Below are 18,555 nucleotides of genomic sequence, written 5' to 3' on the forward strand. Positions count from 1 at the left end.
AGGTTACTAGTGTAGTAGGACACTTTAATGGTGGTACTTTGCATGCTCAGAGTATGTAGAACTTGATCAGATGTGATTTGTTAGTACTTGTTTAAACACTGTTTCATAGTTTTAATCAAACACATCAAACGATGATCATGTACACGATAATCTTAATATTGATGTTGCTATGAACTCCCATATATGTCATCAGATCCTTTGATTCATGTGTTAAGGTTTGTCAGAATAATCAGGCTAAGAACATTATTTTGGGGACTCAATGATGTATATGGCTGGGGACGCAGTTTAACAGATATGGAATCTATACCTTCTTATAGATTAAATAATGGTTCCCTATTGGGTTGGATTTTGGAACTAAAGAGGTTATGAGCGTTCATGTGGAAAACTTGTTGTAACACAACCTTCACTAGTAAAGTCAATGGTACTTTTGGAACAATATATAGCTAAAAGGGTAAAACGGTAATTTTATTCCCTTTTAATTATGAACGATTAATAAAGGATTAACATTGTATGTAATGTTTATATCAATGGAAACTTTATTCATTAATAAAACACTTAGTTAATATATGTCTATAATTGTCAAGAGTTCAATCTCATATTTTTAGTGGAGTAATTATGAGATTAATAAATATGATTACTTAATCAAGGAGCTTTGATTAATAATGTAATATTTATTGGAGCTTGATATTATAGTTCCATAGATCCACATGGTTGCTCTATCAACACCATATCAAGGTAAGAGTTGATACAAGGGTATGACTATAATTTGATAATTTGAGAAGAATTTTATTCTTTGGGTCAAGTTTGCAATTATATAATAATTGAGAATGAATAATTCATTTAGAATTAATTATTAATTTTCAAATATATATTTGTTAATTTAAATATGTAATTTTTGAATTTTATATATATAAATAAATTAATTAATTTTTTTAATTAATTATTTAATTTGAGTGGGAGAAAATAAAATTGGTAAGTCAAAAATAGTTTTTGATTTATTTAATTTTAAAAGATAATGATAATGATGATCATCAATTGGAATTCTGAATTTAAAATTTAAAATTTGAAATATGATTGTCATATTTTCCTTAAAAAGATTAACACCTTATTTTGTGGGAGATTAATTTTAATTAAATAATTATTAAATAAAAGAAAAATGCAAAATCCCTAAAAAGGGGATAACAGTACACGCCTGACACAGTCCAAGGACTATGCCATGCGTCACTACTACAAAAATGGGTTTTGCCGATAGTTTTTAACTTTCGCTATTGAGCAACGACGACAATAGACTAATTGATATATTTGCTTATGCCGGCGTAGGGTAGCTACGCCGAAAGTTAAAAGCTGTCACTGTTGTAGGCAAAGCCGACAGTTATTAGAAGTTGCTATTGCTGGCATTGATGACAGTTAAAACCTGTCGATGTTGCGGGCAAGACCGACAGTTATTAGGTGTCACTGTTGCTGGCAATGACGACAGCTAAAAACTGTCGTTGTTGCGGGTAACACCGAAAGTTATTAGGTGTCGTCGTTGCCATCAACTCCAAAAGTTATTAAGTGTCGTCGAAAATTTTCGACATTATCTAAATATTTAGATAAACTCAATTGTGGTATATATCTTTTTTTATCACACTTTTGTTACTTACACAAAAATGAAAAAAAAAACAAATTAACCATGGGCCAAAAAAGTTAATATAAGTAAATTTTTATATATTACTTTAATAAACTACATGTTTTACAAAATCATATTACAAGAACAAATTTAATAAATTGGAATTCCATCATTAGATAAAATTACATAAATATTTTAATCTTTAACAAAAATTGATTTGTATTGCCCATGTCTTCCTAATGCAGATTGGTTTGTTCCATCCTGAGAAATAAACAATAAAGATAATATAAATTAGCCCTGATCAAACTAAGAAAAAATTTCACTAAATATAAGCTTTCAAATCATGGAAATTATTCTCTACAAATGCTCTCTCAAAAGAGAAAAAGTAAAAGCACAAATCATTTTTCAAGTCCATTAACCAAATAAAGGTCTTATTTTCACATTACAAATGACATATCTTGGTAACTCTAGTCTAATACTAAAACCATGTTTAATTTCTAGTTGGTCCATATCCAACTCCCTAAATGTTTGACTAAACTTCTAACATTCTTCACATGAATATACATATATATATATATATGCTAATCGTTGATTGCTAAAACTAAATAAATATTCACTATCTTACACAAAACTAAATACATGTAGTAATGCACACTAAATATAAGAAACATCAGTATTGAATCCAATCATTGCCAGAGTAAAAATTCTTAAATTATTTAAGGAAATCATAAATCTTAATTCATGCAAACATGTAATGTCCATACATATATTTTGCAAACAACTCGAACAATATATATTAATTTGTATTTGAGTTATATTTTGTGTGGTTAAAGTTTAATAAAACATAGCTTTCCTAAATCCCAATTTTCCATCTAAAAAACATAGTGAAACAAAACTAGTCTCAATTCTTTGGAAAGCACAAGCAATTTAAACAATCGACACTAACTAATATAATAAACAACTTTATTAGATCATAACTATATCTACTAATTAAATTTATTAATGAACACTAATATATGTATCTATATGTGTACATAGTTACAGCAACAGCAACAAAATGAAGGCATTTCTTGAATGTATATTGACTATGAAGACGCCAAATCCTAAGTAAATTATCAAGTTAGTTGCGATAAAACTATACACCATAAAATTATATAGATCTTTTTTCTACAAGCTTCAATATTGCAATTATTAGGAGACTGACTTTCATTCCACTTGTAAATATGATTGGTTATTCAATACCAGCCCCATCATGCTTTAGTCGAGTAATAGTACTTATCCATGGAGATTGAGTAAAGTAACACAAGTGGAGAACATCAAGACATTGCTAACACAGATTTAATTTACTATATAAAAAGTAGAAACGAGGATAACTTATACAAGATGGCTGACCTATAAGAGTATCATGTCTATATTTGGGATACTTGGACTTTTCAGTACACACAGTAGACTTTGAGCCTATTTTTCATACGTTTGTTTGCATTTTTATTTCCTAATGCCTACAAAATAAAAAATAATGAAAATTGTCAAATAAAACATATGTGTAAATATAGATATTATTTGTAACGCCCTATGTCATTATGGTTGTTTCCTAGAATGACGACTGATCATACAAACCAACACAAGTCTTTCTAGCGTACTTTGACCTCACTCGCACGCTTCATGCGAAAACTTTCCAAGAGGTCACCCATCATAAGACTACTCCAGGTCAAGCACGCTTAACTTTGGAGTTCTCAAGCGATGGGCTACCGAAAAGAAGATGCATCTTGTTGGCATAGGTAGTACCCATTAATCCATTTAAGCACTCTTCAACTATGTAGTCCCATACCTACATAGTCTTAGAGTCATCACACTTGCCCTTCCCAAGCGATGTGGGATTGCACATCGTCTTTCCCCCTACGGATCATGGGATTCTGACTCTCACAATCACCCCCCCCCCCTTAGGGGTCTTACGTCTCCACCGGCCACACTTCTGACTGGGTCGAGGCTCTAATACCATATTTTAACACCCCAATTTTTCGAGACGTTACTTTGGAAGTACGTTTAAAATAATAAACAAATAAATACTTTAAGACACTAAAAGAAAATATTTATTTAAAATTTAAACATACAATGAGATCTCATTTTTTTTTTAAATGGACTCTAGATTTAATAACAACAACATAAAGAAATTGGGTAAGGTCGATAGTCAAAATCCTTCTGATGGTCTCTTCCATTCATAGTAAAATGCTCCTACCATCCCCATGGTTCTGGTGGTAAACCATTGTTTCCCCCTCAACCTCAACCATGAGTTGCACTAATACCATGTGAAAGTTAGAATCCCGTGATCCGCAGGTGGAAAGACTGAGTAAACGTTGTGCAATCCCACATCACCTGGGGAAGGTCAAGTGTGATGATTCTAAGATTGTGTAGCTATGAGACTACACAGTTGAAGAGGGCTTAAATGGATTGATGGGTAATACCTATGCCAACAAGATGCATCTTCTTTTCGGTATCCCATCACTTAAGAACTCCAAAGTTAAGCGTGCTTAAACTGGAGTAGTATTATGATGGGTGACCTCCTAGGAAGTTTTCCCAGAAAGCGTGTGAGTGAGGACAAAGCATGTTGGAAAGACTTGTGTTGGTTTGTAGGGTCAGTTGTCATTCCAGGAAGAAACCACAGTGACGTGGGGCGTTACAATATGGTATCAGAGCAAAACAGTCCTAAAGAATCTGTGGTAAGCCCTAACATGTACAATTCATCGCCAAGAGACGAGTTTGACTCACTGTAATGTAAGTGTTAAATTCTTACTTATGTGAATTTTGTCTTTTAAGTTTATGCACATGGTAGTACTAGGTTAAGAAGCTTGATAGATAGCTAAGTATGAGCCTCTAACTAGAAACTTGATAAGGTTAATTTGAAGATGATTTGAATATTTTGAAAATTAGCTATTAAATTTTTCCTTCGGTTTATCAAGTTTATTGTTGGAATGCTTAGTTTCATTATTTAAGGTAAAAGGATTCTTTATTTGCGCTTAATTGGTATGAGTAGTTTAGGATTTAGAAAATCCCTCCTAGAAGGTCTATCAGAGCAAGTTGTGGTTGTGGTTGAGGTTGAGGGGGAAACAACAATTTACCACCAGAACCATGGGGGTGGTAGGAGCATTTTACTATGAATGGAAGAGACCATCAAAAGGCCAAATGAAGCAAATAAGGCACCAAGCAATGCCGCCAGTGCCAGCAAGACTGGTGGGGCAAGAAAAAAGAAAAGATTATCACTAGCTTTAATGGTATAACCTACTGTAGAGGATAGAAAGGACCCACTGTTTGAAAGGTTCTGGAAACAACATACACATGTGTTGACTGCGTTTTTAGCCAACGACGTGAGAACGTCAAATACGACGAACCTTCAAGAGAATGTAAACGACAACAGACGGTATAAACAAGAAAAGTAAATAACACAGAATTTTTATAGTGGTTCAGCCCCGATTGTCGGTAATAGCCTAATCCACTTAGAGTTGTGATTTATAAATCTATACTCAAGATCAGATGGACTATGCCAACTGAGTTTCTTCAGTATAAATTGTGAAAATACAAGAATTCTCTCTAATTTCAGCACTTTCTCTCTCTAGAATAGACAGACCCAATTTTATCTCTCTAGAAAGAATAAGCAGAAGGGACCCTCTTCTCATCCCATCAGCTCTCTATTTATAGAGATGGGATCCTCAACTGACATCCCCTTATAATAGGGATATTTTACTATATTTATTATATTTATATTACAAATAAACATTCAACATTCAAAATGTAACAAACTCCCTATTTGTGGGAAGAATGAGAGATTCCCGCGCATGTTGTTGAAGTTGTATCTGACTTAGTCTCCTCTAGCTAGTTGGTCCACCTCCTACTCACTACCCATGCAAGTGCTGGTTAAACATGCATGGTGGTAGGATATGCATGGTGGTAGGACATGCTTTGGGTGGGCTGAACGTGCATGGTTCTCCTCGAACATGTACTCTCCTCCAGCATGCCATGTCCCTCCTTGAACCAATCTCCTTAGCTTCTCCTCGGACCAAGGTGGTCCGAGGCAACTTCCTTGGCACCTCACCTTGAACAACATTGAGGGAACCTCACCTTGGACAATATTGAGGGAACCTCACCTTGGACAATATTGAGGGAACCTCACCTTGGACAATATTGAGGGAACCTCACCTTGGAAAACATTGAGGCAACCTTCTTTAGCATCTCCCAAACATGTCCGATCGAACATTGTATAGACTTTCCTTATGAAAGTCTAAGTCTCCATTCTCTTGCATGAGACTCCTCCTCCTTAGCTATTTACCTTGGACACGTTCGAGCCAACACTTAGAAAACCTTGGGAGGCTTGCCTCCTACACACCCTTGGGGTCTCCTAGGACCACACCCTCCTTGGGGTCTCCTAGGACCACATCCTCCTTGGAGTCTCCTAGGACCACTCCCCTTAGCTCTCCTAGGAGGCACTCTCCTAGATGCATTCTCCTTAGCCTCCTAGGATGCATTCTCCAATTTTTGGGTATAACATTTGCCCCCCAAGTTTATTATACGATTTCCCTCGTATGATAAACTTTTCTTCTAGCAAAATGTTCTCGAGGTCATCCAAAGCTCCTATCCGGTTGACAACTTTCACGTAAACTCCCATGACAGAACTTGTCTTGAACTTTCCTTGTGATTTCTTCAAACTATATTTTCTTGATGTAATGAAAATATAAGCTCCCTTTGTATATGTTGCAAAAACATCATAGTATAGAGGCAGGTTGTTGAATATCCTTGATTTGGTTGCGCTAGGATTAGAATTTCGGTGATCGAACTCCGTGATCCGATCGGATCCGATCGGATGCTAGGACTAGGGCCCTTGAACAAGATTGTTCGATCGGACACATGCATTAGGCTCCTTGGACATGCTCGGCTTGCACCATGCAAAACATGGTCTCCTTGGATGTGATCCGATCGGACCTGGACACTCTTCTTGGCATCTTCAATCATGTCCGATCGGACAATGCACTTTTGGCCCAAAACTAACTCTATCTTTTGGCTTGTATGGGACTTCTCCTCTCACTTGCTCCGAGCCAACCATTTTGGAACACATGCATGGCCTCCTCGGACATGGTCCGATCGGAGCTTTCATGACATGGTTCGATCGGGCAAAGCTTGACCAAGGAAACGTCCAGCCTTCCTTCACGCGAGCCCAGCGAGAATTCCCCCAGGATGTCCGATCGGGCATGGGAGTTTAAGGGGGTTCAAAGTCTGCTGCCAAGTCGGGCATTTCAATGCAAAGATAGGTAAGTGTGGTCCGATTGGACTACACAATTGCCTAAAGTTTTCAATGCCCGATCGGAAGTGATCACTCGCCTCGTTCAAAGAAATGCATGCCTCAAGCCTTAACAACAGCCCACCATCTCCGATCGGATGCAGCCTAGTTGTTCGGACACCAACACTTAGACGCACACGGGCCTACCTGAACACTTATGGCATCCGCTTTGGCTCTCCTCGGTCATGTCCCAGCTACAAATTTTTGGAAGCCCAAACTAAGGTCCGATCGGACTCTTTGTGGCTTCTCCTTGGACCATGTGATCTGAACTAATCTCCTTGAAGCTCACCTCGAATAGGTCCGAGCCAAGCACTAGGATCCTCCATCCATGTCCGATCGGACATTGCGTGACCTCGGCCAAAATCTAGGTCCTTTGGCGTGGTCCGAGCCATCTTTTTCTTGCCATCTCCTCGGACCAAAATGGTCCAAGGCACCTCTCCCATGGCATGTCCGATCGGACATGACACCCTTCTCCTCGGACCAAAGTGGTCCGAGCCTATCTCTTTCAAGCAAGGTCCGATCGGACCCTTGGCACACATGGGTGAGCTTCTCTCGAACTTGTCCGATCGGAGCTTTCCATTTAGGGACTCCTCAAGTTAAGGTCCGAGCCAAGCATTTTGGAGCTCACCAAGCTTAAGTCCGAGCCAATTCCTTGGCACACATGCATGACTCTCCTCGGACATAGTCCGATCGGAGATATTCAACATGGTTCGATCGGAGATATGCGACATGGTTCTCACGGCCTTTCCTTGAACCAAGGTCCAAGCCAATGTCTTGGCTTCTCCTCGGACATGGCCCGAGCCAAGCATTTGGCTCTTCCATCAAGGTTCGATCGGGTACTTTGTGGCCTCTCCTTGGCCAAGATCCATCTACTTGGACGCAGCTGGGTTCCTCGGACTAGATGCATCTCCATTCCGATCGGATATAATGTAGCTTCCAACCACTCAAGTGTGTTTCTCCTCCTCAGATGCAGCACCTTAGGCACCAATATTTCTGGGCCTAGATCCTTGGACGTAGGCGAGATGCTCCTTGGATCAACATGCATCCGATCGGCCGTCTCAAGGTATGCTTTGACATCACATTTTTCAAACACTTTAAGCATCTGTATTGATCGTGAGCATGGTCAAACAGGCATAAGTCGTGTTGACATGAATGCAATGCAATGCATGGAACAGTAACCAACCTTTTAAGCATACACATCCGATCGGACATAGGCAGCATCCCCATTTGGACGCTTCTCCTTGGAACTAGACACACCTTTCGGACCAAACATGGTATACTCCATGCTATAATTTTTCCAAACATTTCACCTTTAGGCACTCTTAGGACCTTTTAAGAAAGACCATCGAAGCACCTTTGTTCGAGCCTCCCAAAATTATTTTGAGAGATTGATTTTTCTCAATAAATCTTGGTGGAAACTTGACTTCTCCTCCCAAGGAGAAATTTTCATCATGTAGCATTTATTTTGCACGTATTTGTTTGATTTACTCCAGGGAAGTCGATTGGTGATACATGCTTAGCCTACCAGGGAAGTTGTATCTGCTCTCCTGAGCAAGAAAACTTTGCACCTGGTGAGCTAAACTTGTAGCTGTTGGCATTTAGACTTTACTTCTCCTTGTTAACTTAAAACATCCTAAGTCTCCTCTAGACTTAAAAAGTTATAAGTTTTTTGTGAAGAGTAAAGTCACTCTGGTGTATGCCTTAGATTTTCACATGAGTACTTAGTTTTCTAACTTAGAAATTCTAGACATTTCATAAGTCCATGCTAAGTATACTTTCTCACACTCTTATTGCTCTAACATTTTATGAGCATGATGTTTACGGTCACACGAATATCTGCTCCTAACTTGAAATTTTAAAAATTCCAAGTTACTTAAGCTTTGCCAAGCAAGTTAGCTTAATGGCCTTTTTGGACTTCGAAAATTTACAAGTCAGCCTAAAAACAGATATATTACCTCGTGCTCTTATTGCCTGTGTTAAGTTATATACCAGCATACCCCATGTGCCCCCCAGGTGGTTGGAGGTTGAAAGACCCTTAGTCACTTGCTACATGACTGAATCTGTTCGAGCAGTTAACTACTCGTGAAACACATAGAATATATGGAAAATACTCAAGCAGTTGAACACTGCTTGAACACATCGACCAGTTGAACACTACTCGGATAACTAACACACATGCATATTTGTAGCAAGAATCGACCACGCTGCGCGTAGTCTCTTTTATTACTCGTAAATTAAAAATGACAAAACATGTCTAGCAACGAGTCTTAAACAACCAAAATTGTTCAAAATAAAATGATTGGTTAGCAAATAACCAGTTCATACACCAAACTTAAATAACAAGTCTAAAAAACTCGAAACCAAGCTACCACTCTGAAAGCGGTATTTAAAAATAATATCTCCTTCGACGCTCTATGTGCACGCCACTCCAACGATTCCTGCTCCTAGCACTCCTCCTCAGCATACCCCTCCTCTTGCTTCGTTGCTCTCCTCAGCTAAGGGTGGACCTCCACATATAGTGTCTACGGTGAAGTCCACGGGTCCAGGCTGCAAGGGTGGAGATTTTTGTCGCTTGAATCCGGAGTTGCTTCTACCTCCTTCTCCTTGGGGTGTCTCTGCTCGGTACTTCTTCAACTTGCCCGTCCGGAAAAGAAATTCTATCTCGTCCTTGAGGTGGTTGCATTCATTTGTGTCGTGACCATAATCTTCATGGAAGCGACAATACTTGTTCATGTCTCTCTTCCTCATCTCTCTCCTGATGGGTGGAGGCTTCTTGTAAGGAACCTCCTCTTGACTAGCAAGATATATCTCTGCTCTACTGGTTGAGAGAGTGGTGTAGTTGGTGAATTGAGGCTCATACTTGGTTGGCTTCTCACTTGAATCCATCTTTGCCTTCTTTTCTTCATGGTGGTCAGACCCATTACTTCTACGTTTCTTTCCACCATCACTAGGAGAGTCAGTTGGTCTGCTTGGGTTGTTTATGCTATTCTCCCCTTTCTCTATCGCATCATCCAAATTCATATATTTTTCCGCCCGGTCAAGAAATTGTTGAAGTGTTGAGATTGGATGGCGATGGATGCTATCCCATAGAGGACTTCGATAAATTATCCCAGCAGATATGGCAACCATCTTCCCTTCGTCTCCTACAGCAGTTGCTCTATTGGCTTCTCTCATGAACCTCTGTATATAGATCTTTAGAGACTCATCTTTTCTTTGTTTGATATCTGCCAAGTCGTTGGCATAAACTGGTGGAGTCCGGGCAGTGCTAAATTGTCTACAAAACTCCTTCCTGAATGACTCCCAAGAGGTAATGGAGTTTGGTTTAAACCTCCAATACCACTCTTGGGCAGTGTCCGTCAAGGTGGTGGGGAAGACTCTACACCGATAGTCATCACTCACCCCGAGTAGTTCCATCTGGTCCTCAAACTTCCCAACATGTCTTATTGGGTCCGCCTTTTCGGTATAAATTGGCAGTATTGGTGCTTTGTACTTTGCTGGTGGTTGGGCTGCTCTTATTCGAGCAGAGAACGGGCTGCCACTCCGGTAGTCTATCGGATCTATCTCGGAAGGTCGCTTCGACAAACCTTGCACTGCAGCTGCTAGCATGTCAAGCTGGGCTTGGATAGCTGGTGCAACTGATGAGGTTCCAAGGTTTTGACCGCCTGGTCGGGCATTACCATCTGGCACGCCACCGTCAAGTATTTCTAATTGACTGGTAGGACGGTCCAGATTTTGCCCTTCGACCGGGACGGTCCTCCTCTTGTTGGTGATAACGTCCCTCAGATCCTTCTGAGAAGCATGCTCTCCTACCCGATCAAACACCGTACTCTTCGATTTCCCAGTGGGCTTACTACGTGGGACTTCATCTCTCCTGCTACGCCGCTGGTCGGGGTGCAATGGAGGCTTCTTGGCATGCTCTGGGCAGTGTTCTCCTCCTTGTGGGTTGTGGCCCTCCTTTTCCTTGGATTGGCTGGTTGGATGACTATCAGCCTCATCCCCACCATGCCCATCTTTGAACTGAGAGGTCCTCTTCTCTCTAGGAGATTTATTTTGCTCCTGCCCAGGTGGAGTCTTTTTACTGCCCGATCGGTGACTTCTGGAGGGGGTTCTAGAGTGCTCCCCTTGGGTTGAGGTAGTGTGCGATCGAACTCCATCTCCCTCACTAGGTGGGTTATTACCACCCCTCCTTGGTCTATCATTACTCCTACCACCAGCTTCTGTGGTCCTTGCTCCTGGAGTGGTTGCCCCTCGTGCTGTAGCTTGGGCATTGGCCTGGGCCAACTTGGTAGCAGCCTCCAAAGCAAGCGCTGCTTCACGATGTTTCTGGTTGACCTCCTCCTGTTGTTGTCTGAGCTCCTCACTTCTGGCCTCCATATCGCGTTTTTGCTGCTCTAAGGCAGCTCTCTGCCTAGCCATCTCTTCAGCAAACGCCTCTTGCCTATCGTGGAATCGTGCCATCTCCTCCTGGAAGGCCCCCATGGTCTCTTGGAGCTCTTCAACTCCTGGAGTCACATCCTCAAGCATGACCCTAGGTTCATTCTCATGATATTGTGGGCAAGGACCTTCATATCTAGCAGGTTCTTTAGAGGAGTTCGTCCTCTTGGAGGCCGCAGTGGTGTTCTTAGGCGCCATATCGCTTTAGGGACTGTCTGTTTTCTCTTCAGGCTCTCAACGAAAGCACCAAAATGTTGACTGCGTTTTTAGCCAACGACGTGAGAACGTCAAATACGACGAACCTTCAAGAGAATGTAAACGACAACAGACGGTATAAACAAGAAAAGTAAATAACACAGAATTTTTATAGTGGTTCAGCCCCGATTGTCGGTAATAGCCTAATCCACTTAGAGTTGTGATTTATAAATCTATACTCAAGATCAGATGGACTATGCCAACTGAGTTTCTTCAGTATAAATTGTGAAAATACAAGAATTCTCTCTAATTTCAGCACTTTCTCTCTCTAGAATAGACAGACCCAATTTTATCTCTCTAGAAAGAATAAGCAGAAGGGACCCTCTTCTCATCCCATCAGCTCTCTATTTATAGAGATGGGATCCTCAACTGACATCCCCTTATAATAGGGATATTTTACTATATTTATTATATTTATATTACAAATAAACATTCAACATTCAAAATGTAACAAACTCCCTATTTGTGGGAAGAATGAGAGATTCCCGCGCATGTTGTTGAAGTTGTATCTGACTTAGTCTCCTCTAGCTAGTTGGTCCACCTCCTACTCACTACCCATGCAAGTGCTGGTTAAACATGCATGGTGGTAGGATATGCATGGTGGTAGGACATGCTTTGGGTGGGCTGAACGTGCATGGTTCTCCTCGAACATGTACTCTCCTCCAGCATGCCATGTCCCTCCTTGAACCAATCTCCTTAGCTTCTCCTCGGACCAAGGTGGTCCGAGGCAACTTCCTTGGCACCTCACCTTGAACAACATTGAGGGAACCTCACCTTGGACAATATTGAGGGAACCTCACCTTGGACAATATTGAGGGAACCTCACCTTGGACAATATTGAGGGAACCTCACCTTGGACAACATTGAGGCAACCTTCTTTAGCATCTCCCAAACATGTCCGATCGAACATTGTATAGACTTTCCTTATGAAAGTCTAAGTCTCCATTCTCTTGCATGAGACTCCTCCTCCTTAGCTATTTACCTTGGACACGTTCGAGCCAACACTTAGAAAACCTTGGGAGGCTTGCCTCCTACACACCCTTGGGGTCTCCTAGGACCACACCCTCCTTGGGGTCTCCTAGGACCACATCCTCCTTGGAGTCTCCTAGGACCACTCCCCTTAGCTCTCCTAGGAGGCACTCTCCTAGATGCATTCTCCTTAGCCTCCTAGGATGCATTCTCCAATTTTTGGGTATAACAACATGTTTTATAGGGAAGCATTGATCCGTTCGAGGTAGAATAGTGGGTTAGCCATAAGGAGAACATCCTGAACATGATGAGAGTTTAAGGAAATGACGAGTGGTCAGTGCGTCCTATATATGCTAAGGAATGATGCTTACACATGGTAAGAAGTGATTCAATAAGCATAGGATGTGAATAATATGGACTTCGATGGGTTAAGACAAGTTTTCAACGACAAGTATTATAACCTTGTCATCCTAGCTATAAATATGGATGAATTCACTAGACTGGATTCAGGGAGTCTGATTGTTACTGAATACACATAAAATTTGATCAGAAAGAAACCCTAAACTTTTATTATTTCAATGATGATGGCTTGAGAGGTGTTGCAATATGGCTGTCTAGGGTACCTAATGAACATGGTCGATGACGCTAAAGAAGTATATAGGAGGTCTGAAGAAACGAGAGTGGTTGCTTAATTTCTTAACGTCTTCCCAAAAGAGTTGCTAGGGTTACCACCGCATAGGGTGCTTGAGATCATGATAGACCTTATGCCAGGGACAACACCAATATCTCGAGCACCATATAGAATGGCACCAACGAAATTGAAAGAGCTCAAGACACAGTTGGACAAATTACTTAAGCTAGGGATTATCAGACCGAGTTACTCTCCTTGGGGCGCACCAATTTTATTTGCCAAGAAGAAGGATGTGTCCATGTGGATGTGCATCGATTACTGAGAGCTAAATAAGGTGACGATAAAGAACAAGTATCAATTGCCGAGGATTGATGATCTATTTGACCAGCTTCAGGGGACAAAGGTGTTTTCTAAAATCGATCTTTGATCGGGATACCATCAGGTTAGAATCAAGAATGAATACATACATACGACATCATTCAGAACCAGATATGGGCATTACAAGTCTCTAGTAATGTTGTTTGGACTCACAAATGCCCCAACATCATGAACCGGGTTTTCAAGGAGTATCTAGATTTTTTTATCATCGTGTTCAAAGATGATATACTGGTGTATTATAAGACATAGGAGGAACATGAGAAGCACCTACACTTGACTTTGCAACAATTGAGAGAACATCAGTTGTATGCAAAGTACGCGAAGTACAAGAAGTGTGAGTTTTGGTTGTCTGAGGTTGCATTTTTGGGACACATGGTTACTAATTTAGTTTTGATGTTACATGAGATTAATGATATTCAATCAAATGACATGTTTCTAAAGATTTAGTTGTCTCCAAGAAGTAGAGCAAAAAACTACTATATATATGGGTATATATCATACATAAGTAAGTTAGTTTTCATTAGTTTTCTTTTTCTATTTAACAAATTGTCCCTAATATTGTTGTTCTTGCTTTTGTTTTACTTGCATCATTGTTTATGTCGACACATATTACAGCGAATTTGCCCTTTCTTTGTCCAGACAATCTATTTGCAAAAGTGATCGAAACAGAAAAGAGGTTGTCCTTAATTCATGCATGAGAATAGAGTTATAAGACAGGCTAAATTACTATAGTTTGATAACAATTCCACTTGATTAAATTAGTAGATTTGTTACAAGAAAAAAAACAATCACCTTTCTTACTTTTGTTTGTCATTTGCCTAGAAAATATGTTTATGAAATTGACATGCATGTTCCAATCAAAAAGTGTCTCAAAGCATTTAAAAAGTAAGACTGGTGGACCAAGGAGAAAGACTTTTTTAGAAAGACCTATCATGATAATCTAAAGATGCAAAACAAAGAAATAGAGAGTTGTATTCCTTGTTTTCAAGATGCTTGAACATATTTGGAAAATTAAAAGAAAACTTGTTAACAAGAATTAAATTTGTCATTCATGCAGTCTGAAATGAAATAAGGATAAGACATGGAGTCCTATTTATATAAATAGCACATATCATACAAACTTCTCTTTTCAGTTTTAACATTTCTAGCGTCAATCAATGTACTATGGTTTGTGCTGACTGTGTTTTTAGCCAACGACGTGAGAATGTCAAAAACGATAAACCTTCAAGAGAATTTAAACGACATAGACAGTTTTATCAAAGAAAGTAAATAACACACAAGATTTTTATAGTGGTTCAGCCCCGATCAGTCGGTAATAGCCTAATCCACTTAGAGATTTGATTACTTTATCTACACTCAAGATCAGATGAACCAGTGTCAACTGAGTTTCTTCAGTGTAAATTCTTAGAATACAAAAAGGGTTCTCTCTTAAGGAAAACGCATTTTCTCTCTCTAGAAACTCAGACCAAATTTCAAATTGCCAAAAAGTCCTCTTTTGATCCCATTAACCCTCTATTTAAAGGCTTGGGATCAGCAACTGATATCCCCTTAGGATTGGGATATTTTATTACTCATATTATATTTAAATTACACAAAATATTCAAAATACAACAGAATCCTCAATTTGAGCGAAAAATGAGAGATTCTCGCGCGTGCCCAGACCGATTCTTGTTGAAGCCGTTTCTGGGAATTTGACGTAGTCTGATCCATTTGTTTGATGAATTTCTTCTTCTGTTCGAACACATACATGCTGGACACATACAAGTGCTGGTCGGACATATGCATGCTGGACACATACATATGGACCATACCCCTTAGACTCTCCTCGGACCAAGATCCGACCACACCCTCCTTGGTTCTCCTCGGACCAAGGTCCGACCACCCCTTATGGGTGCTCCTCGGATCAAGGTTCGAACACACCCTTGGCTCTCCTCGGAATAAGGTCCGAACACACCTCTTATGGGTGCTCCTCGGACTAAGGTCCGAGCCACACTTTGGCTCTCCTCGGACCAAGGTCCGAGCCATACTTTCCTTGGCTCTCCTCGGATCAAGGTCCAAGCCACAACTTCCTTGGCTCTCCTCGGATCAAGGTCTGAACACACCACTTGGACGCCTCAGACTAAGGTCCGAGCACACCACTTGGACTCCTCGGACTAAGGTTCGACCAGACCTCTTGGGGCTTCTCTTCGGACCAAGGTCCGATCACATCCTTTGGAGTGCTTTCCTTGGACCAAGGTCCGACCGGGCACACCCTAGCCCAAGTACTCTCCTCGTGTGCACTTGGCTTGGTTATGACATCTCTCAAGCAATCCAAACTCTTCACTGATGTATTGGGCTACTGCTAAGCCAGATCACCCAACTATTCCATGCCACTTGTCAATTCAATTGCCACATCATCATTTTCAAATTTTGGGATAACATTTCCCCCCATGTTTATTATATGATACTTTCACATAATAAACTTTTTTCTCCACAATTGACGGCATTATATAAAAAATAACTGTTCATCTTCCCTCCATGCAGCAGACCACAAATTATAGGTCACGATCACTGCAAAAAACTGTCCATGACCGTGGGGAGAAAAAATAGCCCCGGAATGCCAAGGGTCCAAAAATAAATAATAACTCCCAATTTTTTTCTTTAAATAACCCCTACTCTTACACATTTTTCTTTACACAAGAAAATCACATTTTTTTAAAAACCTTTCTCCCTCTTTCTTCTCTCTTGGCCGAAACTCCAAAGTTTCTCCTTCTCTTTGGTCGAATCTTCAAGGGACTTCAACGGAAGCTCTCCATTTCTTCAAGCAATCTCCAAGCAAGTCAAAGGTTCTCCAACCTTGAGTAAGTCTTCTTCTCCATGCCTTTACATTGTTGTTATTTTTCAAAAAATTTCATGAAAAACCCATGCCATGGCTGAAACCCCATTGATAGCTTTTTTCTTGAATTTGTTCATGAATCTCATAAGAATGCTTGTATAATGTGTTGGTTTGTTGGGTTTTGAGGATGTTTGTGCTATGGGTAACCCAACATTACCCTTAATTTCATAGGAATTTCAAGAAAAATAGGTCAATTTGATATAAATCATGATTATGGGTTTTGGGGTTTTTGATAGCATAGAGGGTTTTAAAGAACATGAAAAAACTTTTCCACTTCCATGTTTTGATCTTGTATTTGTATGTTTGGATGAAGAAATGTGTTTATGTTAGGGAACCTAGGGCCTTTCTTTTTCGGATTGGGTTTTATGGTTAGAGTTGGGGTATGAAAAATGGGTATTTTTAGGGAAGTGATCGATCGGCCACTGAATTTTCTGGGTAAAAATGTGGTTTGATCGGACCACATATATACTCCCCAAACCACACGGATCCACTTCCTCGGACACCCATGTACGATCGGACATCTTGGGCTGTTGGTGTTGGGTTCCTCGGATGCATTCGGCTCGGGTGCAAGGCGTGACCCGCCTCTCCTCGGACGTAAGGCTTGCTTCTCCTCGGACGCCTCTCCGCTCGGACGCTTCTACCCTTCGCGTGCCTGGAGCTGCTACTGGTCGGATGCCTCTCCGCTCGGACGCACACGCCCAAAGCACTAGATGCACCATTCGACACTAGGCACCCCTTGGCTCCTCTTCGGTCACATGGTATCCGATCGGATGCCTAATGACTTCGCACACGCTGGCCAAGCGTTTCCTCGGATACTCTTTTAGCCCAGGTTCACACCTGGACATATGTGGCTGGGGCATACCTCTCCTCGGACATATGTGGCTGGGGCATACTCTTTTAGCCCAGGTTCACACTTGCCTAGCCTTCACACGCATCTCGTCGGATGTACAAGCTCATTAGGCACAATTTTAAGACCAATTATGGCATTCTTCATGCTATATTTTTTAAACATTTCTTAAGCACCTTTAAGCACTAAAAGTCTTTTTTTTCATGCATGCTATACTTTTTCCACTTAGATAAATTTTTCTAAGTGTAAAGATAAATTTTATTCTTGTTGAATTTACTCTGTATGGTTACTCACCTCCCCATTTTTTATTTATTTTTGTAGATGAATCGCTCTGATTATAGGGGAGGTGACAACCATACGAACTCCGATACATCCATCCCGCAGTCAATCGAGACTCCTTAAAACAGCGATTCCTCATCAAAATCTTCCACCAGTTGCACTCCCGAGGATCGCCTTCGTTGCTTCAAGCGGATCCTTCCCCGCTCAGCCATCTACCTTCTCCACGAGGAACAGTTTCTTCAACAAGCCTCACAGTCGACGATGAGGGTGAAGAAATCTAACAGATTTCCCCAGGACCAAGATCCACAAGTTGCCCACAGAGCGGTGCAGAAGGTGGTGGAACGCAGTGATGCTCGCACTGCAACTCCTTCAGGATCACCTTCTCAGAAGTTTGCCACCGTGATCCAGAACTTGGCCATTCAAAAGCCACGGAAGGGGAGAGAAGAAGAACCCTCCTGGTTCACTTCCCAGCCCTCAAAACTTAACCCCGGGTCGTTCCATAAACACATCGAGGCTCTAGGTTTGAGTGGGTCGAACATGATATGCCCGGGCTCTCATCAGAGAGCCAATAGGCCTGGTGGAGCATACTGTGCTTGGTCCAGGCATCATGTCCACGCAGGAGCGACACTCCCATTACATCCCTACTTCCGATCTATAGCAGATTATTTCAATGTCTCCCCATTTCAGATCACACCGAATGGGATCCAGGCATTGTCTGCACTGTATGTTCTCTACTTTTTGCAAGGTTGGGACGAGCCCACCCCTCACGAGGTGCACTATTTATTTGACTTCAGGACCAATCCCACCCACAAAAACACGGGCTTGTTTCACCTCTACCACAGGCAAAGGGGGACTACATACCTTAGTGGTATCTCTCACAAGTCGAACCCCGGGAAGTATTACTGAGAATATTTCCTCACATCGGACATCAAGGCCAACAGCTTGGCCTTTA

This window comes from Humulus lupulus, chromosome 7 (genome assembly GCF_963169125.1).
Source record: "Humulus lupulus chromosome 7, drHumLupu1.1, whole genome shotgun sequence".
In the NCBI taxonomy this organism is placed as follows: Eukaryota; Viridiplantae; Streptophyta; class Magnoliopsida; order Rosales; family Cannabaceae; genus Humulus; species Humulus lupulus.